The sequence below is a fragment of the Podarcis gaigeae genome, assembly GCF_964106915.1.
Source record: "Podarcis gaigeae genome assembly, chromosome: 12".
In the NCBI taxonomy this organism is placed as follows: domain Eukaryota; kingdom Metazoa; phylum Chordata; class Lepidosauria; order Squamata; family Lacertidae; genus Podarcis; species Podarcis gaigeae.
The window spans coordinates 22,977,762-23,005,587 of NC_139688.1; the positions used below are offsets into that span (position 1 = coordinate 22,977,762).

Below are 27,826 nucleotides of genomic sequence, written 5' to 3' on the forward strand. Positions count from 1 at the left end.
GCTGCCTGAGTGTGCAGCTAGGGCAACAGAGGTACCTTCCTAGTCCTAACAGCATGTTGCTTTTCTCCCTTTTCTCTCGGGTGCCACAAGCAACACAAGTGTTACTTAGTTGCTTCCAAACATGATAAACATTGTATAGCATCCTTGTTTGCACGCCACACTAAACCAAACTATGATTTGCCAGACCTGCGCAAATATGCTGGCATCTGGAGGGGACCTTGCACCCCTTTTGCTGTTTCCCAGTCCGTTTTGCTTGGGGTAACAACTAAAGTAGGATTTGGCTTAGGCCCCATCCTCACTATGCATTTAAATTCTGAGTTTCCTGGGAAGGGGGGATTGACTGTTAAATGACTGAGAATTGCAGCTTGATGAGCGGACCAGGGGGTCTCCTAAAAACTCTCTGCACTTACAACAAACTACACTTCCTAGGATTCTTTGGGGGGAGCCACAGCTGTTTAAAGTGGCATCATACTGTCTTAAGTATATCGTAGAGATGGGATCTAAGCTTGTCTGAACCTAGAATCATTGACAAGATAACTCTTCCTTAACCATGGCCTATGGTCACAGGTTGTCTATGGTTAGAGATCATCCAATGTGGTCTGGAGTCTCTGAATGTCACACTAAGCCAAAAGTATCTGTTTGCTTCTGTGCCACACTGTGCTGAAAGGACGGAGAAAGGAGCAAAGTGGGTGTGAGCTCCTCTCTGAGGCCCAGCATCTTCGTGTGCTCCCAGTTAGTCAAAGTTTGGCTTACCATGATGTGTGAGCCAGGCCAATGTATTACCTTTTTTTTTTACTGATACATATTCACAAAGCTTTGTATAATTTTGTTTCTCTTTCCCCTGCTGGCTCAAACATGAGCATATTGGTCTCATCTCTTGCCACTTCCTTGCTTTGTCTTTCTGCCATTTTCTACAACTTACCCACTTCTCCCTCTTGCTTAATTTTCTCCAATTTTAAATACAGATCCAGTTTGGAGCCGTTCCTCTGGAGCTATCCATTTGCCAACTATTCTGTAAATGAATATTTTGTACATTCCATCTAACTAAAAAATCAGTCAGTGTCTGTTTATGGGTATAGGTTGTATCTTGGACTGACTCCACCATTTCTATATCTATACACTGGTTTCTTTAGACATTGTTACCTTGACACTCTCAAAACATGTTCTTGATCTACCAAGTGCCTCTTTCTATAATAATTGTTCCTAGTCTTATTGATAGGTTGCACCAGTATTTCTTGCTTAACTTCATCCGTGGCACAGCTGGATTCTCCATAGATTAGCCTTCTCCATCCAGATGTTCTCCAGATGTTTTGGGTTATAACCAGTGATTTTTCTGGGGGTACTTAAGGGTACACGGTACAGTGGTACCTCGGTTTTCGAACAGAATGCGTTCCGGAAGTCCGTTCAACTTCTGAAACATTCGGAAACCAAGGCACAGCTTCTGATTGCGCAGGCGCACTGGAAACAATAGCGGAAGCCGCATCGGACGTTTGAATTCCAAAAAAAGTTCGAAAACTGGGACACTTACTTCCAGGTTTTGATCGTTCGGGAGCCAAAACGTACAAGTACCAAGGTACGACTGTACCAGCACCTTTTCCCCCCAAATGTTAAAAGTGTGGCACTTACTTTAACAACTTAAGGGGAGTATCAGCATCTTTTTTCTACAAAAAAAGCACTGGTTATAATTCCCATTATCCCTGAATTGGACCTACTTGAATGGGTCTGATTGCAGTTATAGTCCAAAATGCACTCCTTATTTCCAGGCCATTTATTTCCAACCCAAGTTCCTCTTCTCCTTGTTCAGTCTCTACTTGATCAAGATGTTATCTCCTCTCATGCTCAAAGATAAATATTTTGCCCTTATGGCATCTGGGCATAGGATGCAGGAAAATGCTAAGAGTGAAAGTTGAATACAAAACCTCTCTTCCACCACCACACCCCAAGCTCTCTCTGCATACTTCTTTGTGCAAACACAGCACATAAATTGACTTTGGTATCTACAGCTTCAGCTCGTCTTTTTTGCCTTATGGGGCCTATAGTTGGGAGTCCTGCATTTACACTGGTTCCCATGTTTCTGTCTCTGCTCGCACAGTATTTTTGCAAATACCGTACTTTGCTATTCTATCTCTCAGTAGTCTTAAAGATGCAAACTAGTATTTGCTGCAGTAGCACACTCTGTCCTCCAGACGTAGCTTAACACACCGTTATAGACAGACATATAAAGCTTATTGCAAGACTTACCAGTCCTAGAGTTCTTCCTGCGGCAAAGGCGTTCAGGATTTCAGGATCACCTGAGAAGATACACAGGGCTGCATGCAACTCCTAAGGATGGCCCAGTCCTTTTTATGCCTGTTTTGGACAGAAATCCAAATGCGAGGGTTATATATGTGATTAGTTACATCTATATGGTAGAATGCCATGTTATCAAATATGTTTACCTGTCTGCAAGTTTTATTCAAAATGCTGGTAAGGGACTGAGGAGCCTAAATAAAGCTTAGGGTTGATCTACCCTGGCACTTGAGGTCTTCATGAGCAATGGGAGCAATGGGAGCTTAACTCCCTTCCTAAGCGAAAGTCCACAATTCTGTCACCTTAGTTATCTGACAAGGTAACAGGCTTATTAGAAGTCAGAGCAGACCCAAGTCTCACTCCTAGCAGGCAGAAGCATGTCTATGAGAAGTATAGGTCAGGTTTTTCTCATACCCACTCCACCATGTCAGCCCAGTTCCTGTAGCCCATCTCCAGGATCCAAGGCTATCCTGAATGCTTCTGCCTTGCCCCTTCTAGTGATGCTAAAAGTTTTGTGCTAGTATGCATACAATCTTGCATTTTATGTATTTAAATTGATAACTGTGGCTTGGCTTGATTTATTTCTTCCTTCATACATGCACACTTTCTCTGGCACAACATGAATGTTTTATTTCATGCGATAAACAGTGGTTTCTAAGGTACGGTGAGAATGTAAAGGAACTAATAGGAGGGCACTAATAGGAGGTACATGTTACAATAAAAGAGTAAATATTCCATTGTGGCCAATTAACATATGCTTCTTCTTTTTTTAAGAGTTAATTACATCTCTTCCCCCCCCCATAACAGTCTTTGTCACTCATTACTGTTAAACTGCTCAGAGAGGGTGAGGACAACTCACTTTGTACCTCCTAGTTCTAAAAGCACATTCCAGACATGAGTAAGGCTTTATAAAATAAAGCACTTTGATTTGCTAGGAAAACCCCTTGTCCTCTTTTCTTTCGTCTCTACCATGTGTTCAATCATTTCTGCCGTTTTATTTTGGGTGGTTTTAATTGGCAAACATGTTAACTTAAACTCAAAACCAGAAGGCTGCTTTTTATTGAATTTGATCTTGACATCTAGATTTGTTTCGTAACACTTCTGTGGAATGACATAAGGCGGGAGACAAACTTGATCCCCACTGCAAGTTCCTAAAGAGAAGCTTAAGAGAAGACCTTCAGCTGTAATATGGAGTCCTCCACCCATTAGGCCAGCTATAGAAGAACTTTGTGTTCATAGTAGCTGGATGCATTGTATTGCTGCTTTGCAGAGAAGGGAGTGGGGGCATAACTGGCTATGCTGACATTAAACCTGCAAAGATGGTGGTGGTGCTGCACTGATGCAATTCTGCTTCTGGAGCTAAGTAGGCCCAGCCCCTGTATGTTTGCCTGGGTGGGAAACCCAGTGGGAATCACACAGAAGCTGCCAAGTATAACAAACATAAATGGCTAAAACTGCAGAGACATGCTTCTTCAGTATCCGACAGATGGAGTACGACACTCGAGAGAAGGAAATCTTATTTTAAAACTCACAGCTTTAAAAAGTTTGCAAAGTAGTGGGATGCTGTGGCAAGAAGTCATGGCAATTCATGCAATGATCTAAATGAGCAGCTGGCACTTGAGCACCACAGCCTGTAACTATTTGTATGTTTAGAAAGGTTAAGCACAATGCCTTACCGCACTCTTTTTCCCATACTAGCCTGCCCATAAGAACGTAAGAGGAGGCTGTGCAGTCGGGCAAGTGGCCCAGCCAGTCCGCCATCCTGTTAACAACAGGATGCCTGTGTGAAGCCTGCAAGCTGGACATGAGCACAGAGGCACTCGGTCCACCTGTGACTCCCTGCATGATGCCACTGTGGCTAGCAGCTGTTGATGGGCTTGTCCTCCATGAATTTGTCTAATTCCGTTTTAAAGCCGCTGAAGTTGGTAGCCATCACTGTCTCTTATGGAAGTGAGTTCCATACCTTAACTACACATTACATAGAATCATAGAACTGTAGATTTGAAAAGGACCATCTAATCCAACCCCCCCTGCAATGTGGGGATCTTTTGCCCAACATGGAACTTAAACCCATGACCCTGAGGTTAAGAGTCTCATGCTCTACTGACTGAGCTGTCCCAGTTGCATAAGTACCTTTATTTTATCTGTTGTGAAGCTACAACATTCAGTTTCATTGGAATGCCCACAACTTCTAGTGTTACAAAAGAGGGTAGGGAAAAGACTTCCTTCTATCCACTTTCTCTACACCATGCATAACTTTATAACTGTATCATGCCATCTCTTATTTGCCTTATCTCTAAACTAAAAAGTCCCAAATGCAGCAACCTTTCCTTAAGAGAGGAAACTTTCCTTGAGAGCCAGTGTGGTGTAGTGGTTAAGAGCAGTTGACTTGTAATGTGGTGAACCGGGTTTGATTCCCTGCTCCTCCACATGCAGCTGCTGGGTGACCTTGGGCTAGTCACACTTCTCTGAAGTCTCTCAGCCCCACTCACCTCACAGAATGTTTGTTGTGGGGGAGGAAGGGAAAGGAGAATGTTAGCCGCTTTGAGACTCCTTAGGGTAGTGATAAAGCGGGATATCAAATCCAAACTCTTCTTAAGGGGAGTTGCTCTGTCCCCAGCTCTACAGAGTCCTTTTGAGTTGTGATGGCCAGAACCACAGGCAATACGTTCCAAGTGTGGTCGCAGCTTAGATTAGCATAGAAGCACTACTATGAGTATTTCCCCCACCCTTGTAAAGTAAAAGATCTGGAGGAATACACTGGATCTTGTCAGCTGGCCTTCAACATTGCTGTGAAATAAAGGTTTGTTTTGGTTTCATGCATGTAGATACTGCGCCTTTCAATCAAATGGTTTCCAAAAAAGCTCTCATCAGAAAGAAACAATAATCAAAATTAGCCCAGATCCTTACAAAATCAGACATAACTCAAAACAAGTAGGATCAGCAGTTAAAAGCAGCAGGTTAAAGCATTTTAAAAACTAAAAAAAAAAAAAAAAGCCTTGGAGAATTAAAAAAAGGGTTAGACATCAGCTTCTTGGGGGTAAGCTACCGTTGTCAGAAACAGGATACTGAAGTTGATGAAATGCAGAGTTGGTTTGGTAACACATTTGCTTCTGCCACCCAAATGATAAGACATAAAACAGACCCTGTCAGGACTGCAACAAATTGCAGACAGACAGCTACTCACGCCTGCCTATGTATTCCTAGGAGATGCCTCTTTCCCGTTTGCAGGCAATGCTTATGTCTCTCTTACGCCACAGATACCGGGCCAAAATTATTCCATGAATAGATGTTCTCACCGCGCATTGTCCTGACGGACAAATTTAGGTCACAGCTACTTTAGGGGAAAGGTCATGGCCCAAGGGTACAATGCCTTCTGTACGTATACAAGGGTCCCGTGTTCAATCCTTTACAGTTCCAGCTCCAAGAGGCTCTGGTCATGGTAGGGCTGGGAAATAGCTTTTGCCCTGCCAGCCAAGGATGACATTTTGTAGGCTAGAGGGAGCAGTGGTTTGATAAGCCATGGTAGCTTCATAGGAGCATCTCTGTCCTGTGCCCCCCCCCCAAAAAAGGACTGAGGATGACAAATTGTGGAAAGGCTCCAGACTAGATCCTTTGGCATAGACAGACATAGCTAGGAAAGAGCTGTAGAACCCTGGACAGCAGCTGCCAGTCTGTGATGACAATACTGAACTAAATGTCCCAAATTGACTCAGTGATTTGATTGCAGCTCTTAAGGAAAAGGAATATACTGCTGTATTTTGTTTTACTTTGTTTTTTGCTTTTTTACTATTTTACTTTAATTTTAATGCATTATTTTCCCTCAAAGTCCTTTTGAGTCCCCTCTTCACCACTCCACAAATCCCATTAGTGTATTTTTTATAGTGTTGGGACGATATCCCACTGAGAACAAGCATTTAATCTCTTCTGCTGTTCTATTACTTGCTTATTCACCCACCCACTTCTGAAAGAGGTTTACGGAGCACTTTTAAAGTAAACCTTAGCATGTTACAACCCTGAGTACTGTGGTAACTTGCTAAACCTGACTGCCATAGCCACAGATGCTCTAGGAAAGACGAAAGAGATCTGGCGGCGGGGGGGGGGGGGGCAAAATGGAGCTCTGATGCTGGACTCCAGTTGAAGAGCGAAACCTCGAGACTGCACATACTCCCCAAACAACACTGACACTGAGCTGCAAAGGAAGCGATTTCAACTGACTTAATGTTCTTGTGCTTCTTACCCAAATGAGACCTGACGGATGGACTATGACTCAGTGGTAGAAAGCATGCCTTATAAGCCAGTGGTCCTGGGGTTCAGTCCCTGGCACCTCCCCTTATAAGGGTCAGTTAGTAGGTAATGAGGAAAACCTCTGCTTTAGAAGCTGAAAAGTAACCAGCATGGCTGGTGGGAGTTGTACTCCAGCACCTGGGAACTGGAAAGCCTACAGTAAATAATACTGATCTAGGTAAACTACCGTATTTTTCGCTCCATAAGACGCACCTAGTTTTTAGAGGAGGAAATGGGGAAAGCCCCATTTTGCGGGGGATCAGCTCACCGTTGTGCAGCTTCTTTTGCAAAGGGGAAAAGCCCCTTTTTTGAGGATCAGCTCAAAGTTGTTGAGCTTACTTTGCAAAGGGGAAAAAAATCCTGTTTTTATGGGGTTCAACTCACAGTTCTGCAACTTCTTTAGGAAAGGAAATGGAGCCGTTTCTACAGTGTCCAGACAGATAATCTAATCAGCCAGTCACATGTCGCTGGGGAAACAAACAGCCTCCTTCTTCAGAATATTCAACAATGGAGACCTGGGCAAGGGGGCGGGGCCAGCAAGGGAGCCAGCGATTGACCACACATTCGCTCCATAAGATGCACAGACATTTCCCCTTACTTTTTAGGAGGAAAAAAATTGCGTCTTATGGAGTGAAAAATACGGTAATACTGAGCCAGGCTGCCAGCCACAATGGCTTTGCTCAGCCTACACAATTGGAAGCAGTAATGCTTCTGAATACCAGATGCTGGAAGCCACAGGAGTGGAGAGTGCAATTGTGCTTTGATCCTGCTTCCTGGTTTCCCATTGAGGCATCTGGTTGGCCACTGTGAGAAGAGGATGCTGGGCCATTGCTCCTGGTCCAGCAGGCTATTCCTGTGTTCTTGTGAGCAATGGCCTGGCTGAGTAGGAGACAGCTTCTTTTTGTTGCTCCTGCTTTGTAATCTGTACATCCTCTGCACAAGTTTACTCTGATACGAATCTTTAACCTTCACTTTTATTGTGGCAATTTAGGGTGGAGCACCTTTGGGGAGTTTGCATAACTTGACAAGAAAGATTTGCTTTTGCTGCGAAAGCTCACTAAAGTGAAACATCCTTTCCCGTTGGTCCGTCTGGGCTTGAAAACTTGGATCACTCTCTTCTGTGCAGTCCAAGCCTTTGATCCATTGTTCACTCGAGCCATATATCTGAACTGGTGCACGCAGAGCCAGAGAGGCCTGGAGGCTTTTCCAGCCATTGATATGCTTTAAAAGGAGAGCAGCCAGGATGCTTAGCTTCGCTCATTTCCAAAACAACAGCTATCACAACAAATGGCTGGCCTGCTCCAAGAGCTGTTAAGTCAGTTAAAAGGGTTCTGTTAATAACTCTTTCTTTTCCCACCATACAAACTGAAGCACACAGCAAGGCCAGGTCTTTTGACAGGTCAACTTCACCTGCTGCAATTAATGCAAAACAATTCAGTGCAGTGGAACCTTGGTTCTCAAACTTAATCCGTTCCAGAAGTCCGTTCCAAAACCAAAGCGTTCCAAACCCAAGGCACACTTTCCCAACAAAAGTAATGCAAAATGGATTAATCCATTCCCGACATTTAAAAACAATCCCTAAAACATGAATTTTACTATCTAATGAGACCATTGATCCATAAAGTGAAAGCAATAAACAAAGTACTGCGGTCACACAGTCAATCAATCAGTAACTGAACTAGGTTCCACACAGTAACACACAAAAAAGAGCCGCAAAACCAAACAGAGCTCTACGTAACACTCAAAAGGGAAGCGTGGCACTCAAAATGGAACCATGGAACCCAAAACAGAAGTTTTGGCACTCAAATCAGAAGAGGAGCACGTTTGGCTTCCAAAAAAAGTTCGCAAATTGAAACACTTTGCAGTGTTTTGCGTATCAAGGTGTTTGAGAACCAAAGTACCACTGTATAAGGGGAATGTACATCTGGAGTGGTTTTGGCCTTACCATCAGCTTGACAAAGACCAACATCCTGGGTCAGAACATCCCCAACACTCTACACATCAACACTGGTGACCACATGCTTGAGGTGGTAGATGATTTTGTCTGCCTGGATTCCAGCATAACCAACAACCTTTCCGTTGATGCTGAGCTAGACCAAGCGTACTGGCAACGCAGCTACAGCAATGGCTCACCTCTCTGAAAGCGTATGGGAGAATGTGATTCTAATGTCCAGTACCAAGATGAAGGTCTACCAGGTTTGCGTGTTGAGCACGCTGCTTTATGGAAGTGAGTCGTGGGCAACTTAAACCTGCCAGGAGCGATGCCTGAATGTGTCAGGATGATTTTGGGCATCACATAGCAGGACAGGGTCTCAAACAAAGATGTGTTTTCCCAAGTCCACATTCCCAGCATGTTTGCACTTCTGTGATGCTTATGCTGGCTTGATCATGTACACAGAATGGAAGGTGGCAGGATCTGCAAGGATGTGCTCTATGGGGAGATGGCTTCAGACACCAGGTCTGTTGGCAAACCAACTCTGTTACAGAGATCTCTGGAAATATGACATGAAGGCTGCCAACATCAGCCCCACTGTGTGGGAATCCCTTTCAAATGACCTCAAAGCCTGGAGACAATCACTCAGGTTATGTATCCACAGCAGTGCCCAGAGGAGGAATGACTGCTGCGAGGAGTGCAGAAGGAAGAAACACATGGTACACCTGCATCAGCACAACTGGACCCCTTCATCTGCCCCAACTGCAACAAAACATGTCTCTCCATATCAGTCTCTACAGCCACAGCAGGTGCTGCAAACTTCCAACAGTTAGACACAGGCACACTCTTCTATTGTCTCCCGAGACAGATGGATGCCAATGACATATTGTGGAGGGACCTAGTCATTAACTATGTAACAAAGTTGAGGAAAGCAATAGAGCAAGAGTTTTCTTGCTCTAAACAAGCTGGTAGCTTAGAAAACAACAACCATTAGAGAGAGAGAGAGAGAGAGAGAGAGAGAGAGAGAGAGAGAGAGAGAGAGAACACACACACACACACACACACACACACACACACACACACGACAAACATACCCTTTCATTAGAGATCCTCCCAAAAAGCAATCTTTGCTGACACTTTCTTGCAATAGATAAAAACAATCTACTCAACAATTAAGAGAGAGGCAGTTAATAGGTGTAATCTTCTGAGTGAGTCTCAGACTCAGATTTAAAACTGGTTCATTTTACAGCAGGAAACCAATCAGGAAGGAAATAGCTGGCTCCTTGCAATGACGGCAGTGCCATTACCCAACAGTGAGATGTCCCTAGTATGACAGCTCAGATTGAGCCTTGGTAGGAGATGGCTACCAGCTATTGTGTTTCAGTCAGCGCTAGCAGCAGTGTCAAGACTGTCAGTGTTTGTTCTGCCACATGGGGCCATCTTTCTGCTCCCTTGCATTCCGTTTGCACTTCAAACCAGTAATTAGTGCCAATCTTCTATGGTACATTGCTCAGAATCCCTCTTTCCATCTCATCTCCTTGGCAGGCAGTATGGCTCCTATGACCTTCAGCCCGTGTTGGGAGATGGTACACTAATGTGTGACGTGGTGTATGTCACTGTATTCAAAAGCCTTGCCCCCGTCATGCAGCCCACGCCTATTGTTTTAGCATCTTTGTAAGCCAAACATGAGAGAGGAGTTCAGAGGAATCAACAATTCAAACTGTAAGAGGCACCCTGGGAAGCGCTTCTTCAATCAATATGCATGGTAGCTTCTTTATTTGGGGGGTTTGTTATACTGCCAGTCCGGCGACTCAACACTGCCACTAAACTTGTAATAAATTATCCATCAACCCAGTGCTTTCAAAAGACGTTTTAGAATTGTTCCCACCATTTTCTACGTAGGCCCCTAGCCAGAATGCTTGTGATGAGCAGTCAAAGGGTGGGAAGGAATCCTTGCAGAACAGCCAAAACATAAAAACAGAAGGCCTCAATTATTGCATCAAATATTAATACAGTAACATTTGATTTTATAATACTTTTTAAACCACCACCACAAGGGCCTGTTGCTTGTCAGTCAGGAGAGATGAACAGCCCTTTGCCCACCCTGGGAAGTTCCGAGTGAACACTCACAAATGCTTGAGGGATCCGCACACATTCCGTATGAATGCACACGAAACACTCGCCTTTGCCCCTGCCCTTTCCCTTGCTGCCACCCGCTGCAAACAAACAAAAATCATCTAGAGGCTCATCTGAGGCAGGTGAAAGTAGAGGTTAAGAGTGCCAAATCCCAGTGGAGCATCTTTTTCAAGTAGTGGTATCATGGTACTTTAAATGTATAGTGTGAATGTGGCCTTGGACTGGCACTGTTTAACCCACCTTCACTTAACTACCTTGATTGATCCAGGCAGTAAATTCTACACAGGAGCTTTCTGAGGCCAGATGCAAAGGCAGGTGACTGCTTGGGATACTAGGGACCGCGATCAGGATTTCGCACGCCTGACCAACTGCTGCAAATCCTTAGACCCTTATACTTCCATCTGAGAAATGATTTGAGACTAATTTTAAATGCAAGTGGTTTGGCTTGTGGCTTCTGGTTTGCAGCCATGATTTTCAGACTTCACGCCACAAATTTGAGAGATCTGGCAGTAATCCAACTGAATCAATTAAACGTTCCAGAAGGATGCCTGGGGGGAACTCGGTGTCAAGCAAATTTCACCGCATTCAATACAAATTAATTCCGGAGTAAGTGTCTTGAGTATATTCAGAGACCTAGTATAAAAACACACGTTAAGAAAACCCGAGGTTAGGACCCCTTTGTACTTAAAAGTCCTTCCTGACTCTCTTGGTATAACACAGCTGACAGTCCTGCACAATACTCTCTGCATAGTTTCAGTCTGTGTGGTTTATTTTAAAGTCCTTATTTTGTCTCCCAACAGAGGGAGAGGGCTCAATACTGATCAGCCTTTAGGGAGAAATGTTGAATGCAACCTTTTTAATAGAAGGATCATCAGTGTGGATCACACAGCTTTTCAGCTTACTTTTCTGTGAGATTCCATAATGCTGATGGAGTTTATCCCGGTGTCATCAAAACAGCATCCAGGTTTATCTCCTCATATCTTGCTTCTAAAGCACTATATTTGTATTGATTTTTTCAAGGCGTTCCATATAGCATTTCATCTTGCAAGTTATTGTAAGCATGTACATAACCCTCCCCTCTTTCCCATCCCTAGTTTTTTGTGTGTGTGGATAGTCCACAAGATTTGCCAGCTAAAAGGGTGAGGTGGGCTCTGAATTAAGGACACTGTCTCCTCTCTCGTCAGGATTTGCAGTAACACAGCCTTCAGCAGCCTGGTGCCCTCCAGATGTTTGGGACTACAACTCCCATCAGCCCTTGCTAGTATAGGATTGCACCAGGCTGGGGAAGGCTTGCAGCAGCATAGGTACGCTGCAGGACATCACAAGCCAAAGAGAAGGGGAGGTTTTTTTTATTCCCCACCTTTCTATCCAGGTCCTCAGTGGGCATGCACCCTAAGTCTTGAAGGGGTTGATGCGACTTTATCTACAAGGGGACTGCTGGATATAGAGACAGGTACCCTCAAGCTCAAGGGCTGAATGTATGTGTGTGTCTCACTCTTTGGCCCTCAGGACACTGGCCTTCCTCTGTACCCTCCTCAAATGATTTTACCTGGCGGGGCTACCATCACTGAACTGTTATAATATGGAAAAATGTGTGTTTATAGAAACCTCTGACTTCTGCTTGGCTGCAGTGTTTACCATGGTAAAATGGTCACATCCATTGTTCCACTCATTTTTGCCTCTGGCTCTGCCTGTCACTCACATGCAGCCACTGGACAGTTCCCCACAAGGAAGTGTGGCCCTCAAGCTGGAAAAAATTCCCCACCCCTGCTTTGCAGTGAGAATCTATTACTGCTGGTTGCCCAGGGCAGGAATGAATCAAACAAATATTGTCCTCCTTAGCAACTTCCTTTCATCAACACTGATGATGCCAAGACTGCCTACATCCATTCTCCTCTCTGTCTCTCTCATACACATGCCTAATGACATTGCTCTGCTCTTCTGTTGAGTCTATCCTGCGCACGGTCCCCAAATGCACCACAATATTATCTGCCCAGTCTCCATCAATTTTGTAACACATTATAACTTCCTTTTTGTATTCCCCACCCACCTCAGGTCCTGTAAACCAGGAAAGTTCCAATGTCTACAAAGACGTCAGTCAGCATGCAGGAAAGATACTGCTATGCTCTTCTCGACCTGGGCTACAAAGGACTTTTATGGGGATGAGACTGAAAACCGCAAACCATCTACAAGGGCCTAATTACAAAACTGCAATTGACATACTACAATTTTCTAAAACAAACTTTAAATACAGCGGTTTCCCACATGCTGATCTATGTCCTTTTGCAGACAAGTGAAACCTACAATTAATGATCTTTTGTTCTTCCTTTACTGCTAAAGCACTTGGAACAAATTACTTGATCTCTAAGGTATCCTGTAAATGACTGTAAAATCAGTTGCTTTTTTCTGCTGTTGCCATCGGGTTTTCTTTATAAAAACTGGAACACAAAGGAGCTATGTGGTCCACTGCATACCTGTACATCTCAGGACATTTTTGGCTCGTTTTATCAAACTTGCTTCAGGTTTTGCTGCAATTGTTAGCAGCAAAATTATTCCAACATACCACATCTAACAGTATATACTGCAAAGTTTAAGCAAAATCCCTGCAACACACAAATAACCTCATTGCTTGTGGAATTGCACTATGGATGAAAGCTTGGTATGGCTTTCAGTCTAGGCATTTATTTGCTGGTACCCTGATTTGGCGGTTCGAATCCCCATGACGGGGTGAGCTCCCGTTGTTCGGTCCCAGCTCCTGCCCACCTAGCTGTTCAAAATCACGTCAAAGTACAAGTAGATAAATAGGTACCACTCCGACAGGAAGGTAAACGGCGTTTCCATGTGCTGCTCTGCTTTTGCCAGAAGTGGCTTAGTCATGCTGGCCACATGACGCGGAAGCTGTCTGCAGACAAACACCAGCTCCCTTGGCCTATAGAGCGAGATGAGCACCGCAACCCCAGAGTCGTCCACGACTAGACCTAATGGTCAGGGGTACCTTTACCTTTTTACCCTGATTTGTAAACCATGTCTGCACTGCAGGTCATTCTTGGCCCCCAGAATCTGTACCACTTCAGAAGGCAGGTTGGGAGTTCATTACCCAATACTTCCACATGCTGTAAGCTTGGCAGGCAATCCTTGTCTGGTCTTCTTCCTGCTAGTTTTCTATCTTTTTTATTTATTTATTACACTGGGAACCATTCAATCATGCACGCTTCATCTGAAGTGGTGCAATCCCAAGACAGCTACACCATGCAACTTTCCTAAATGCATGTTAGGAATCAGAATTCTGTTTCAGGGCTCACTTTCCCATTATAATATCCAATGAAGGTTGTCCACACACAACTGAGGGATAGATCTAGACCACTGTGAACTATGGTATACAGATATTAAAGGTTACTGCTTTTTAAAGCACATATTCTGGGTTCTTTGCACGGAGCCAGGAGGGCAGATAGTAATGACAAATCTTCTGGTGTCGCCCAAATCTCATTGAAATCAATGGCTAATTTACTGTGGGCTTTGCTTTTTTCTGGAATATACCCTTTTACTTTCCTGTTTTATAAAATACTTAGAATAATTAGACCAGTAAACACTGTGTTATGCTGCTGAGGCTAGCTTTTCTTTACTAACTTTAATTGGGGAAACACACATCTTGTATGAGGTATATTTGTGAATATGGCATTGCCTCCATTTCTTTGTCATGGGACCTAAAATATGCAATTGAGCATGCAACAAATGGCATCAGGGAAACGAGAGCTTCTCTTCCTCTGGTCCGATAAAGATCACTTCCCATCCCAGGGAGAAAGGACACATTTGCATTTATCACTTACAGTTCATTGTCCAGGAAAATGCTGTCACAAACTAAACAAAAGCCATCTCACCCAGTCCAAATGTGCCTGGCTTTAGATTTGCCTTATCTAATTGCATATAGCGAGATCTCTAGCCTGTGTCATGGCAAAAGGCACAACTGTCAGTTGAGGCAGGTTTGGGGAACCATAAATGTCAATGCCTAGCTTCTCTTCATTTTGCTGTTTTAAAGGAATCTCCTTCTACCGCTCCAAACAAAGAGGCTACAATCCACCCACCCACGGAAATCCACTGAGTTGAATGGGGCTGGATGTTCCTCTTTGCCCAGCCCAAAACAGCTCCACTCAGATCCGCCCAAAAAGTCATCCTGGCTTCACTCCTCCAAGGTGGAGCTCCCTGTTCTGCTGATCAACAGGATTCTTACCAGCTGCAGAAAGTGTGGAAATTGGGTCTTCAGGGATCCACTGGATCCCAAGCCACCCCCCAGCCCCATTACTATGCTAGCTCCAGGCTGGCATAATGCAGGTCAGGGTTTTGCCAGTCTTCTAGCTTGGCTGGCATGAGCGGAAGAGCTGCAGATGAGGCAGCAGCTGGGCATTGCCTGTGCACCAGAGCAAAAAATAAAATAAAAAACAGCAGGAACTTCTGCCTCTTTGCAAATGAGTGGCTTGGCTAGAGGCCAAATATGCTTAGGGCCTATTAAGAGTGCTCAGATTTAATATACCCCAGAAGTACATGTGCCTGATCTTCCTTTATTATTTCTGTACAGTTATTTGTTTTGATGTTCTGTGCTTTTTTACATATAAACATCTCTTCTTCTTTTTTTAATGCTCATGCTTCCCTCCGGAGAAAATAAGCAGTATATGTGCAGCTGGAAAATAAACTCGGGACTGGGAACATTCTCACAACTTCCGTTCCTCTCAGTTTCTCATTTTTCCAATCTATAAAGTTCAGTTCTCCACATTTCCACATCAGTTTGGCAATTAAAAAACAATAAGTTGTCTGGGAAATTCATCGGCGTTTTAGTATGAATTTCTCCTAATATACATATTTTTGCAAAGCAATTTTCCCAAATCGATTGCATTTTTGTATGCTGTTTTCACTAAGGGCTTGTCCACACTTCTGCTTGTCCTATGCCTGGGATCCAAGCAGTTTTGCCTTTGCCCCACCACTGGAAACCCCACTCTTTAGTGCTAAATCGGAACAAATGGCAATCCAAGGAAAACCCATTGCCATTTATTCTGATTCAGCGCTAAACCGTGGGTTCTCCTGGGGGAAAGTGGCAGGGCAAAAGGAAGTGTTGATAAGCCCTAATACATACACATTACATGTACAGTTTAACCCTAGTATTAGAATTTTTGTACACATGACTTGGCCAGAGAACTGCATTGCAAAATTCAAGCACGAATTTGAAAGGATGGCTGTGTTTTTGCATTGTATATTGTTTTGGAAGGTGCAAATTAGGTAGGTTTGATTTTAAAGGCAAACTGAATCAAATTTATTCCCCATCCTTCATGAATGCTGGACCCAGCTCCTTAGAAAACCTTGCTCAGCATTCTGCTCTGCTGATTATGTGACACTGCAGAGAGAAAATGTAAGCCTTTTGGGAACTTGGCCCTCTTCTCTATTGCTGTAGGTGCCAAAATGAAAGTGGCACCTGAAAGAGCCTCTGGGATTGGTTCAGGCAAACAGAAATGCAGGTTATCATCATTTGGTAATACAGATACTGCAAATAATACAAGTTATCTTTACTTAATACTGCAAGTAGAAGACTGCATGTTTAAATAAGTCCCCACCCTTGAAAGGAAGAGTCCTATACATAGAAGATCAGTATGTCATACCTTCCCCCTGGCACTTAGTTCTTGATGTGGGAGATTTTATTTTTATAAAAAAAAAAGTATTGGGCGTGTTCAATCAGACAACATTCCCTCTACTATCTCAAATGGTATGGCCCACAGTCACCGAGACATACAATTTGACATTAGATGGGGTGCAGTTGCCATACTGGGGGGGGGGGGAATTAAGTACCCATAGAAAACTAGGCTCCAGGGAGAAGGATTCTCTATCCAAGAGAATATAAAACATGATGAGCTGTTTGCCAGGACTTCAATAGTCCTTCAATAGGCTAAACACCGGAAGTTGTGGGAGTTCAACCTCAGTTCTCCATCAAGATGCACTTTGTTTTTTGCTGCTTCTTTTTTGTTGTTGTTGTTGTTGTTTGTTCAACACTTCATCCACAGATTTGGGCAAACAAAAACAACCTGCCCCAAAACACTCAAGCCAATGAAATATCATCAACAGAAATGCTTAACAACAGGGAAGCTGGACAAAAGCCTATGCCTTCAGATCTAGAGCCGGATAAACACTCCCGCTGCAAAACTCTGCAGCTGACAAATCCAATCCCTGATTTAAAATATGTTGTACGAAGGACACAAATATATCCTGTATTTTATCAGCTTCATGCCTTTTCAGCTATATTAAATATATGAAACACAGATTAATCTGGCATTTAATCAACATGATGCAATCATTTGTACATCCTCTATGAAACAGAAAATCAAGGAACAGATTTGGATATGGCAGGCCACAGGGACAAACAATAACTCATCTTCCTGATGGCAGCACTGTACTTTCAAAGTGATCAAATAATTGCATTGAATTTCATGAGAATTTAGAGGCTACTTCTGGTTCCAAAATATCTCCTGATGCTGAAGCTTCTTTGCTGCTCCAGTCTTTACAAACTGAGATTTACAAACTGCAAATAATATTTTGAATTAAAACAATAGAACACTGTGTGCATGAAAGAGTTCTATCAAAACAGAAAATTATGGGACTTCATTTCAGTTGAATTTTCAGTGCCATTTTTGTTATTAAATTAAAACCACACGAGATCATATACCGGTAATTCCCCTCTAATATGTGGCTGAGTGCCTATCAGATTGGAACAAAATTGGAAACACCCCAAAACAAGGTAGTGACCTCTGCATACTCACAGAAGTGCTTAAGTTTGTGAATAAGATGGAAAACAAAATTGCCTAAAAGGAACCTGCAAACTTTTATAATATGAACCTAACTAGTCCGGCATCCTGTTCTCACAGTAGCCACCAGATGCCTCTGGGAAGCTTGCAAGCCACCGCAAGAGCTCTCTCCCCTCCATAGATTCCCAGCAACTGCTGTTCAGAAGTATTACTGTCTGCAGCTGCAAAGGCAGAGCATAGCCATCATAACTAGCAGGCACTGACAGCCTCCATGAATCTGTCCAATCATCTTTTAAAGCCAGCTGGTGACAATATGTTAATGGCAGATGAGCCTGCAGAGTGGAGTAGGGAGGGGCAAGGTCTAAGGAACCAGAGGTCAGGCAGAGTGTGAATTTACTAATCCAACTTTGTGCCTATTTGACACACTGACTGTTTGGGTGTCAAAGGCTGAAAAGAAAAGTGGAAGGCAGAGAAAGAGAGGGAACTAACCTACTTAAGACCCTGATGTCTTATAATAAATATCCTAGAGCAAGACAGAAATTAGAAGGAGGATATGCCTTTATAATTTCCAGAACTGCATGCCCCCATTCTCTATTTAATTATAATATACTCGGGCACATGGGTGGGGCCAGAGGGGACAATAACATCAAGACAAATCAGAGGTTCTGCCCCTCCCCAACAAAAGCCTACCCCCTTAAAAAAGCCTTCTCCCCCCCCCCCAACTAAAATCCTGCTCAGGCAGCCTTCCATTCAAAAGATAACAATTATTGGGCAATAAGCTCAGCGAACACAATGGGACGTGAGTAAAAATTCATAGGATAGTACTGTAAATATGTATTATATAGCCAGAGAAGACAAGTATTGACCCGCAACCCCCTTTTTTCTTCTCCTCACTCCTGAAACACACACTCTCACACTTACCTCCCCAAAGACCTGAGCACTACTACAAGGTAGGTTGACCAGATGCACAGGAAGGCAGGGCTCCTGCATCTTAGCAGTTGTGCATAAGAGGGATTTTCCACAGGTGCAAAACACGGCACATGGGCGGGAACTATGCAACTATTAAAGGTACAGGAACCTTTTCTCCACCCCACCCCCCGGGGCCCACACACCTTTTTAAAAAAATAAGTTTTGCATATAAAAAAATAATTAATAAAGGAACAGAAGTTTGTCACCAATACAGTCAACCTTGTGCATGTACCATAAGGAAGTGTATGAAGTCAAAGGCTGGTGTCTGCTTGATCCACCGTTCATATTTGTGATGAATAGAAACTCTGCATCCAAGAAACTGTCTCTGTTTCAGCTACTACAATCTGCCAAATATTGCTGATTCAATCACTAACCCTGCAGCCAGATACCAACGTCCAATTTTGTGCTGCTGCAAGCATGAAGATTGTTAAATGTTTTAAGCAAAAGTTTGGTTTTGAGTATCTGGAAATAAAGTCAATGAACAAATTGAAATTCTGGAGGGATGGGTTATGTATGATATTAGGCCAAACAACTGGAACCCAAAGGTTTTCACTGAGAGAAATTTCTACCACATTTCTACCACATCCACAAGGATTCTGGCAACATAAGATGAGCCTGATGGGTCAGGTCAGTTGTCCGTCCAGTCCAGCATCCTTTTCTTACAGTGGCCAACCAGATTCCTACAGGAACCAAGCACAACAACTCTCAAGAACCTCCAGCCCATGGCTTAATTAAATCCACCAGGCCTCCATTTGGCCAAAGAGGCTGCTTTGGCCAAACAACACACACTGGCCCTAAACTTGATGTAATAATATGACATCAGGTGAGAGGCAACTACAATTCACAGCCACACCAAAAAGGCATTTGCAGGAGTCACCAATCATATACAAGTGCATTCTTTTTTCAGAATTTGCTTCTAAAAATTCTGTCTTCATCATGCTACTGCTATGAGTTTGAGTGTGGGGGCAGACTCCCCATAATGCTGAAAACCCCTGGATGTGGCGCTGTGGGTAAAACCTCAGTGCCTAGGACTTGCCGATCGTATGGTCGGCGGTTCGAATCCCCGCGGCGGGGTGAGCTCCCGTCTTTCGGTCCCTGCTCCTGCCCACTTAGCAGTTCGAAAGCACGTCAAAGTGCAAGTAGATAAATAGGTACCGCTTTATAGCGGGAAGGTAAACGGCGTTTCCGTGTGCTGCTGGCTCGCCAGAGCAGCTTTGTCACGCTGGCCACGTGACCCAGAAGTGTCTTCGGACAGCGCTGGCTCCTGGCCTCTTAAAAAAAACCGAGATGAGCGTGTAACCCTAGAGTCGGACATGACTGGCCCGTACGGGCAGGGGTACCTTTACCTTTAACAACCCAGACCAGCTTGGCATAGTCATTAACAGGGGACAAAGAAAGCCAGTGAAACCATCCGAGGACAAGACTGCCAGACAGGGAGGAGGATGTCATGAACTAGCTCTCTGACAGAGGGGCTCCTACTCCAGCTGCGTGTGTTAGTGGGTGGCAAAAAGAAAGGGTTTAGGGTTTCAGTTTGGAGGATGAAGGGAAATTGTGGTGTTTTGCAAGTAGATTGAAAGGCGAGGGCGAAGTGGGGCTGACAGAACTCTTGGCAGGCTGGCTAGAGCAAGCTGTAACAAAGGGACAGGTGGTATGGTTGGTTCTTCTGTTTGTAGACCTAATCCCACTGCTCCTAAGAGAGGAGCAAAGAATCGTCTTGAGAAGTGAATACTGGAAATCCTTCCACTGTAGACTCAGGTTGTATATATGTGTAAATACATGATATTCCATAAAGACACTACAGTCTCCACTGCACCTTATATCTGAAGGAAACAAACTCTGGATAAGCGCTGCCAACTCCCCAGGACTTCCTGACAGTAAGAGCTGTTTGACAGTGGAATTTGCTGCCAAGGAGTGTGGTGGAGTCTCCTTCTTTGGAGGTCTTTAAGAAGAGGCTTGACAACCATATGTCAGGAGTGCTCTGATGGTGTTTCCTGCTTGGCAGGGGGTTGGACTCGATGGCCCTTGTGGTCTCTTCCAACTCTATGATTCTATGATTCTGATTCTAGGACACTCGATCAGAGACTGGAGTGGCGTGTAACAATACCTTGTGGATTTGGTTTACCAAGCCATAAAGTTTTCTAGCGCTTTTATGGCAAATCTGGAGGAGAGGAAATTAAAAAAGTCTAGCATATGATCAGTGCTTCAAATAAAACAGTATATTATGTGTCAGGGGTTCAGAAGGAGAGACACAGGAGGGGGAGCAAATGGAGAGTGAGGAGGAGGAGTACGAGGGGGGCGCAGGCAGTGACAGTGGCCAGAGTTATTCCACAAGCCTCTCTAGCGAATCGGAGGACTCACAGAAGGGAGCGCCGGTGGCCAGAGCAAGGGAGATTCCAAGGGAGAAACCTCAAGAGGGAGGGGCCAGCGGGGAGTCCCTGAACAGCAGCTGGAGATCAGGGCCAGCGTCTCCACCAGAGCGCAGTGGGGAGGGGGAGTCCCAGGAGTCGGGACCAGTGTCCTCACCACCAGAGGGAGGAGAGGAGTCAGGTTTGGCAACACCCACATCAGGAAGCGGGGAAACGGTCAGAAGGAAAGTCACCGGCTGGGCGCGCGCGCCAAGTTCAAATGTACAGGAGCGCGGCACAGCGGGGAGCCCGGGAAGGGAGCCAGGTCCTAAAGCCCGCCGGAGGGAGGGGCAAGACTCAGGAGGCTCCGCGTCAGAGGAGTCCAGGAAGGAGGGAACCCCAGAGGGCAGAAGGACCCAACGCAGGAAAGAGCAGCGCAAGAGGTGGAGCCGGGCTAGAATCTTAAACTGGTGTGGGTGGAGCAGTGAGTCAGAGGGGACTTAGCCGGTCTAGCGTTAAGACGTGGGCCTGCGCGCCCAGAGCTTGGAAATGGAAACTAAACTTCAATAAAGACTTTTGTATATAATATCCACTGGGCGTTGGTCCTCTGTGAGCTGGGACCTAGCGGCAGTCCTGACATTATGGGATATGGAGGAGACTCTTGAGAGTCCCATGGACTGCAAGAAGATCAAACCTATCCATTCTTAAGGAAATCAGCCCTGAGTGCTCACTGGAAGGACAGATCGTGAAGCTGAGGCTCCAATACTTTGGCCACCTCATGAGAAGAGAAGACTCCCTGGAAAAGACCCTGATGTTGAGAAAGATGGAGGGCAAAAGGAGAAGGGGATAACAGAAGACGAGATGGTTGGACAGTGTTCTCGAAGCTATCAGCATGAGTTTGACCAAACTGCAGGAGGCAGTGGAAGACAGGAGTGCCTGGCGTGCTCTGGTCCATGGGGTCACGAAGAGTCGGACACGACTAAATGACTAAACAACAACAAATGGGATATGCACACTAATGGTGCTGTGTTTTTATTTTAACGGTTTATTCTTTCAGCTGCTAGTATAATTTCCTCCATGGAGGAAAATCACACGGGACAGCGTTAAAACAATTTATTCACTGCCAATTTCCTTCTGAAAGTGAACAATCATACTAGCATTTAGAAGAACTGGACACCTCCCCCAAAGTTCCTTGCGTGTAATCCATAAAGAAACAGAAACTCAGCAGCTTTCTTTATGTATAAGCTAATTTCATCAATGTATTTTGCCTTTCATAGAATTGTTTAAGACAAGGTAAGCATTTAATCTCTTGAACAAATGTTTCAGTGCCGCGGTCAAATTTACACTAGATTGTGAGCAAATTGGCAATTTTAATGGTCAACATAACTAAGCTAAATGTGAAGGGTAAATACAATTTTATCTGATTTTGTATTTTTAGCCAACAGAATCTGATTCTGCAAACAATTGTGCAGAGCTTCGCATTATGATTTTTATTGCAATTAGGTCAATTCCTTGAATAAGCTCCTTTTGGTGGTTTCTGTTCTAAGAGCTTGTGCCTCTTTTCACAAGCTACTCAAAAGGGATTGCGGCTGACAACAGGATCAAAATGTCCCAAGGCACTTCCAGCCACTCTTTTAATTATGATTTATTTACATAGAATAATGGGCTATTATGTAATCTATGGACAAAATTTTACCAGTGCTTTAAAGCAATGCTAGAGCAACACAGCAACCAATAAAAGTCATAGAATCATAGAATTGTAGGGATGGAGGGGCCTTCAAGGGTCATCTAGTCCATCCCCAGCAATGCAGGAATCTGAGCTAAAGCATCCATGACAGATGGCAATCCAAGCTATGCTTAAAAACCTCCATGGAAGGAGAGTCCACCACCTCCCAAGGGAGACTGTTCTCCTGTTGAGCAGAGTCTTCAGTCATTTTAAAGACTAACACATTTATAGTGTGTCTAATTTATTTATGACCCAAACTGATTACAGCTCTTACAGCAAACTCATAGGATCACTACTTATGAATCGCTTTTAAAAAAAGAGGAAATGCATAATCAAAAGAGAATGAAAGAGGAAATAATTTGCATAGAATGTGCATGTGCGTCACACACAGACACTTAGAACTGCTATGATTTCAAAGGAAACACATCTTACCTACAGTGAGGACACCTGTGAATCTGTGTGCCTGCTCAGTCTGTCTAGGTGGTGTTGATGGGAAACTTCAAGGCCACACTTGGTCTCCCTTCTTAGGACTCCTCCTATTTACTGAGGATTCCTCCTGACCTGCTTGCAGGACATTTACGCAGTTAAGATTGTATCTAGCCTTTATTGAGCGTTTGTTCTGATCTGTTTGCAGGGAGGTCCTATGACAAGGAGCCAATTCGTTCCTAGGAAATATAGCAAACAGGACATCAAAAAAATATTAAAACAACAAGAAGCACGATTAATATTTTTATTTAAAACATTACAGCCAGTAGCATTTAATTCCGAATTTGATCTTTCAGTTTTCATTTAATTACAGCAATGGGTATTGAAATGTGTCTAGATGTGAAATGTATGAGATGTAAGCACGAATAGTATCATGTCTATTCTCTACTCCACCTCCCCACCTCTCTAATGTAAAACACCTATTGAAAAACCCATAATGAGAAAATGTGTGTATACATATATATATATATATAATCAAACAGGGCTACCTTGCTAAGCTATTCAGTCTTGTATGCTTAAGCCAAGAAATTGTCTCTTCAAAGATATGCAAGTACATAATTACGAACTTTTGCATCAAAATTGATTCTTTGTATATAGTGGGAGAATTTATATTTACTCTGTATTCAGTTGAACACCTAGAACTGTACAGTGGTACCTCGGGTTAAGTACTTAATTCATTCTGGAGGTCTGTTCTTAACCTGAAACTGTTCTTAACCTGAAGCACCACTTTAGCTAATGGGGCCTCCTGCTGCTGCTGCTGCCGCGCCGCCAAAGCACGATTTCTGTTCTCATCCTGAAGCAAAGTTCTTAGCCCGAGGTACTATTTCTGGGTTAGCAGAGTCTGTAACCTGAAGCGTATGTTACCTGAAGCATATGTAACCCAAGGTACCACTGTATTATGTTGATTCTGATAAGATTCCATTTGGATTATTATCAGTTAGCACTAGTAGATGCATCAATGGCATGAGACAACTGAAGAAGCCCAGAAAACTGCTCAGGGAGAGTGCTATCTACCAACCCCAACAAATTGGCCCCACTGGGGGCGAAACAGCAGCTTCTCAACTGCATGGACTGCTAGGGCGAAACAGGAATAGAATGCTGGCGCCCTGCCTTTTTTTATTACTTCATACGCTGCTTCATCAGCACCTAACAGAATGACTGCAGCAGCAGTGTTAGTAATGGGGAAAAGTAATATCTGGGAGATCCTGGATTTATCCCTCGGAGTGACCTTAAACTCTACCACCAAATACAATTTGTGAAATAAGGTAGCAACTTATACTGCAGTATCCTAGAAGGGAGTTTGGCTTTAGGCCAGCTTCTTAAAATATGTGTGTACCTATGAGAAAGAGAGGATGGGATCACAGCCAAAAGCAAGTCAGAGTTGTAATTCTTCCTGGCATTTCCATTTAAAAAAGGGGGGGAGTGGGGCACCTGTGGCCCTCCGTAAGCTATTGGATTCCAGCTCCCATCAGCCACAGTTAGTATAGCTAATGGTCAGGGATGATGGGAATTGTAGTTCAACAGCATCTAGACATTTGGTCTTCAACCCTGGGCTGTTGTTGATGGGACTACAATTCTCACCATCCCCAGCCAGTTGGCACAATGATCAGGGTGATGGGAGTTGTAGTCTAATAATATCTGGAAGGAACCATGTTGGCTACCTCAACATACAGTATCCTGGTGTCCTCCACATGGTCTGCACTACAGCTCCTATCATTGGCCTTGCTGACTGGGGGCTGATGGGAATTGTAGTCCAAAACGTCTGGAGGGCACCAGGCTGAAGAAGGTTGACCTAAGGGTACAACCAGGTGGAATCTTAAAAAAAACCACCTAATATGTTAAAAGTCATATAATTGAATTAAATATAAATACTACTTATTTATTTATTTATTTATTTATTTATTTATTTATTTAAAAAATAAGCGTTTGGGGTTTGTTAGATATACTAGTGCAAAGGTGGTTCACACCTGTGTGTTCATCACTTGATAACCGCAGCATCAAGTGACAAGCTGTGTCCATAAATGAGCCATAAATCATGCACGGTCAGCTGCAAGTTCTCAAGTCCTAAGTAATCAGGTTGATTACTTGCATATGTGAAAAGGTGGAATCATGGAGGGAATCGGTATGTTATGTACTGTTAGATTGGCATATGCAAGAGAACAAGTGAAATAAGAACAAGAGAAAGGCTTCTCTTCCTACAGCACATTTTGCACTCTTATTTTCTGGCTAGGCGGCTTATGAGATGCATCAGCGCAAGCCATCCTGACTCAAGGTAAGCTCAGTTTCTACACTGCACACCTGTTTCTTCTAAAGCTTTTCAAAGCAAGGGGCAGCTTGCAAGCTGGTCATCATTTAAATTGGGGACGGGGAGCCTGTGGCCCTCCAAATATTGTTGGACTGTGGCCTCCACCACAGTGCCATATTTAGTGTGGTGCAGGCAGTTCCCCTGCACAATGTGCCAAGTTGAGGGGGTGCAAAATAATAGCACCTATATTTAAACAGGTACCTACTGATAAGATCCATTTTAAAAACTGTAATTCCCAAAGGAATTAATGTGAAAATAAGATTTAAAAATTCCTTCCTGTAGCACCTTAGGTGTTACTGGAAGGATTTTAAAATTTTGTTTCGACTACGACAGACCAACACAGCTACCTACCTGTAACTGTGAAAATACGAGGTATTGTAAGGGCAAACTTTGTCCTCGCTCAGGCACCATATTACCAAAGTCTGCCCCTCCCTGTCCAACAGTCCCAGCCAGCATGGCCAATGGTCTGGGCCACAGGTTCCCCATCAATGATTTGAATCTTAGAAACAAAATGTGTGAAGTTTCTCTCCCCCACCTACCCTTTGTGTATAACTTACATAGCCACAGGATGATTCCTGATTGTTGAGAGGTATTTCCAACAAACCATGCAAGGTTTAGGAGGGGGAAAGGCCAAGGTGAATAATGCCAGAGCTCCCTTTTGAGCCCAAACACCATGTTGTGTTCAAACAAGCACCTGCCCCTTGGCCCAAGAGTGCACGTTCTAGAGAGCAGCTTCTGATGCCACCCACTAATCCTGAATCACAGGAGCTTCTCCAAGGAGCTCAGGGTGGTGTAGGTTGTTCTCCTCGCCCTCATTTAATCCCCACAACAACCCTGAGAGGGAGGCTAGGCTGAGAGGCAGTGACGGTGAGCTCCATGGCCTAGTGGGGATTCAAACCCAGGTCTCCCAGGTCCTAGTCCAACACTCTAACCCTGTAGTTCCCAAGGTGGGGCACGTGCCCTACAGGGGGGCAATTTGATTTTTAAGGGGGGCAATTTGAGAAAGAGTTAGACCAAGTTAATGGCCTTTTAGGCTTCCTCCATGTGAATAGGAGTTCACTTTTTTAATATTAATTGTATGTCACGGGGGGGGCATCAGGATATTAGAGATGCTTAAGTGGGGCATAGGGACACGGGTGGCGCTGTGGGTTAAACCACAGAGCCTAGGACTTGCTGATCAGAAGGTCGGCGGTTCAAATCCCCGCAACGGGGTGAGCTCCCGTTGCTTGGTCCCTGCTCCTGCCAACCTAGCGGTTCGAAAGAACGTCAAAGTGTAAGTAGATAAGTAGGTACCGCTCCAGCGGGAAGGTAAACGGCGTTTCCATGCGCTGCTCTGGTTCACCAGAAGCGGCTTAGTTATGCTGGCCACATGACCCGGAAGCTGTACGCCGGCTCCCTCGGCCAATAAAGCGAGATGAGCGCCACAACTCCAGAGTTTTCCGCAACTGGACCTAATGGTCAGGGGTCCCTTTACCTTTTGAAGTGGGGCATGGCCAAAAAAAGGTTGGAAACCACTGCTCTAATCGCTATGGCACACTGGTATTTGAGAGATCAATTTTAAAAAGCACAGGTGACCTTTTATCAATGCAGGCGGGTTCCAAAGAGGTCGGCCATTTTAGAAGAAGCAAGACGCCATCCGCTACCTCAGAAGTGGGGTCTCGGGCAGCCCAGGAAAGCTCGCCCGGCCCCATAAAACGGTTAGGCCTTCGAGGTGCCCCCAGACTCCTCCTCCTCGTTCTTCCGGCAAGGACAGACGGACGCAGCGCTGACCGCTGTGGGATTTCGCCCAGCATTGCAGGTAGCTCCTCCTTCGCCTGCTCTGGCGCGAGACTATGCAGCGCCGGTCAATACTGAGGCAGGAAAGCGGGGCTCTCCAGGGACTCCCGCCGCGCGGCTCCCATGGCAACTGGAGCTGGCGGGCTCGCGCTTGCCGCTGCTGCTTCTGCTGCTATTTTGCAGCCGAGGACGCAAGGGGAGAACCATTTTGCTCCGCAGACCCGGGTGGGGTGTGTGACTTGTCGAGGGTTAATTCGTCTGCGGCTGGTGGAAAAGACCCGCTGACCGGAGGAGGTGGTCGCCGCGGTGCAACCAGCAAGCAGGGCTCTTGCAATCCCGTGCAGCGCTTGCTGCTCTGTGCATGGTTTTTTTTAAAAAAATATATAAAAATAAATAGATACTAAGCGCACTTGCGCTTCAGCTCCGCTCAGCCTCTGCCAGGAGATGCAGTAGTCGGGGACGATAAAACTTGCAAGCCCCAATCGCATCTGAAGGCCACCGGATATCTTATGGGCCCCCCCACCGTGGGAAATTGTTTCATTTTATTACTGTATTAATATTTTATTGGAATAATTTCATTTATATAAAAGAGTGACAAAAGAAAAAGTGAGAATGAAAAAGAAAAAAACCCTCAATTACATTTCCATACATTGTATACAGATGTGTATAATCTTACTATCCTAATACACACATCATACACGTTGTTTCATAACTATAATGCAATAATAATTCTCTTCTTCCCAAGAAGAAAATCCAACTGAATAATGTACTTGGTCATTTGTGCACTGACTT

At 44.4% G+C, this 27,826-nt stretch overlaps 2 long non-coding RNA genes across 4 annotated transcripts in view; one reads left to right on the forward strand and one right to left on the reverse strand.

Annotated features, from left to right (window-relative positions):
* Positions 1-27,354, reverse strand: LOC310828099. 2 transcript variants are annotated; one of them, XR_014556659.1, is made up of 3 exons: positions 27,029-27,354; positions 22,900-23,132; positions 1-2,349 (listed from the first exon to the last, which is right to left on the reverse strand). It is a non-coding gene; the product is annotated as an uncharacterized lncRNA (long non-coding RNA). The 2 variants fall into 2 exon arrangements; XR_014556660.1 differs by having other exon boundaries at positions 26,834-27,354.
* The window catches only part of LOC310828080, a 33,871-nt gene continuing 30,148 nt past the window's right edge, over positions 24,104-27,826 (forward strand). For both annotated transcript variants that reach the window (XR_014556620.1, XR_014556621.1), the window contains exons 1-2: positions 24,104-24,218; positions 25,184-25,225. This is a non-coding gene — a long non-coding RNA (uncharacterized lncRNA). The remainder of the gene's footprint in view (positions 24,219-25,183; positions 25,226-27,826) is intronic.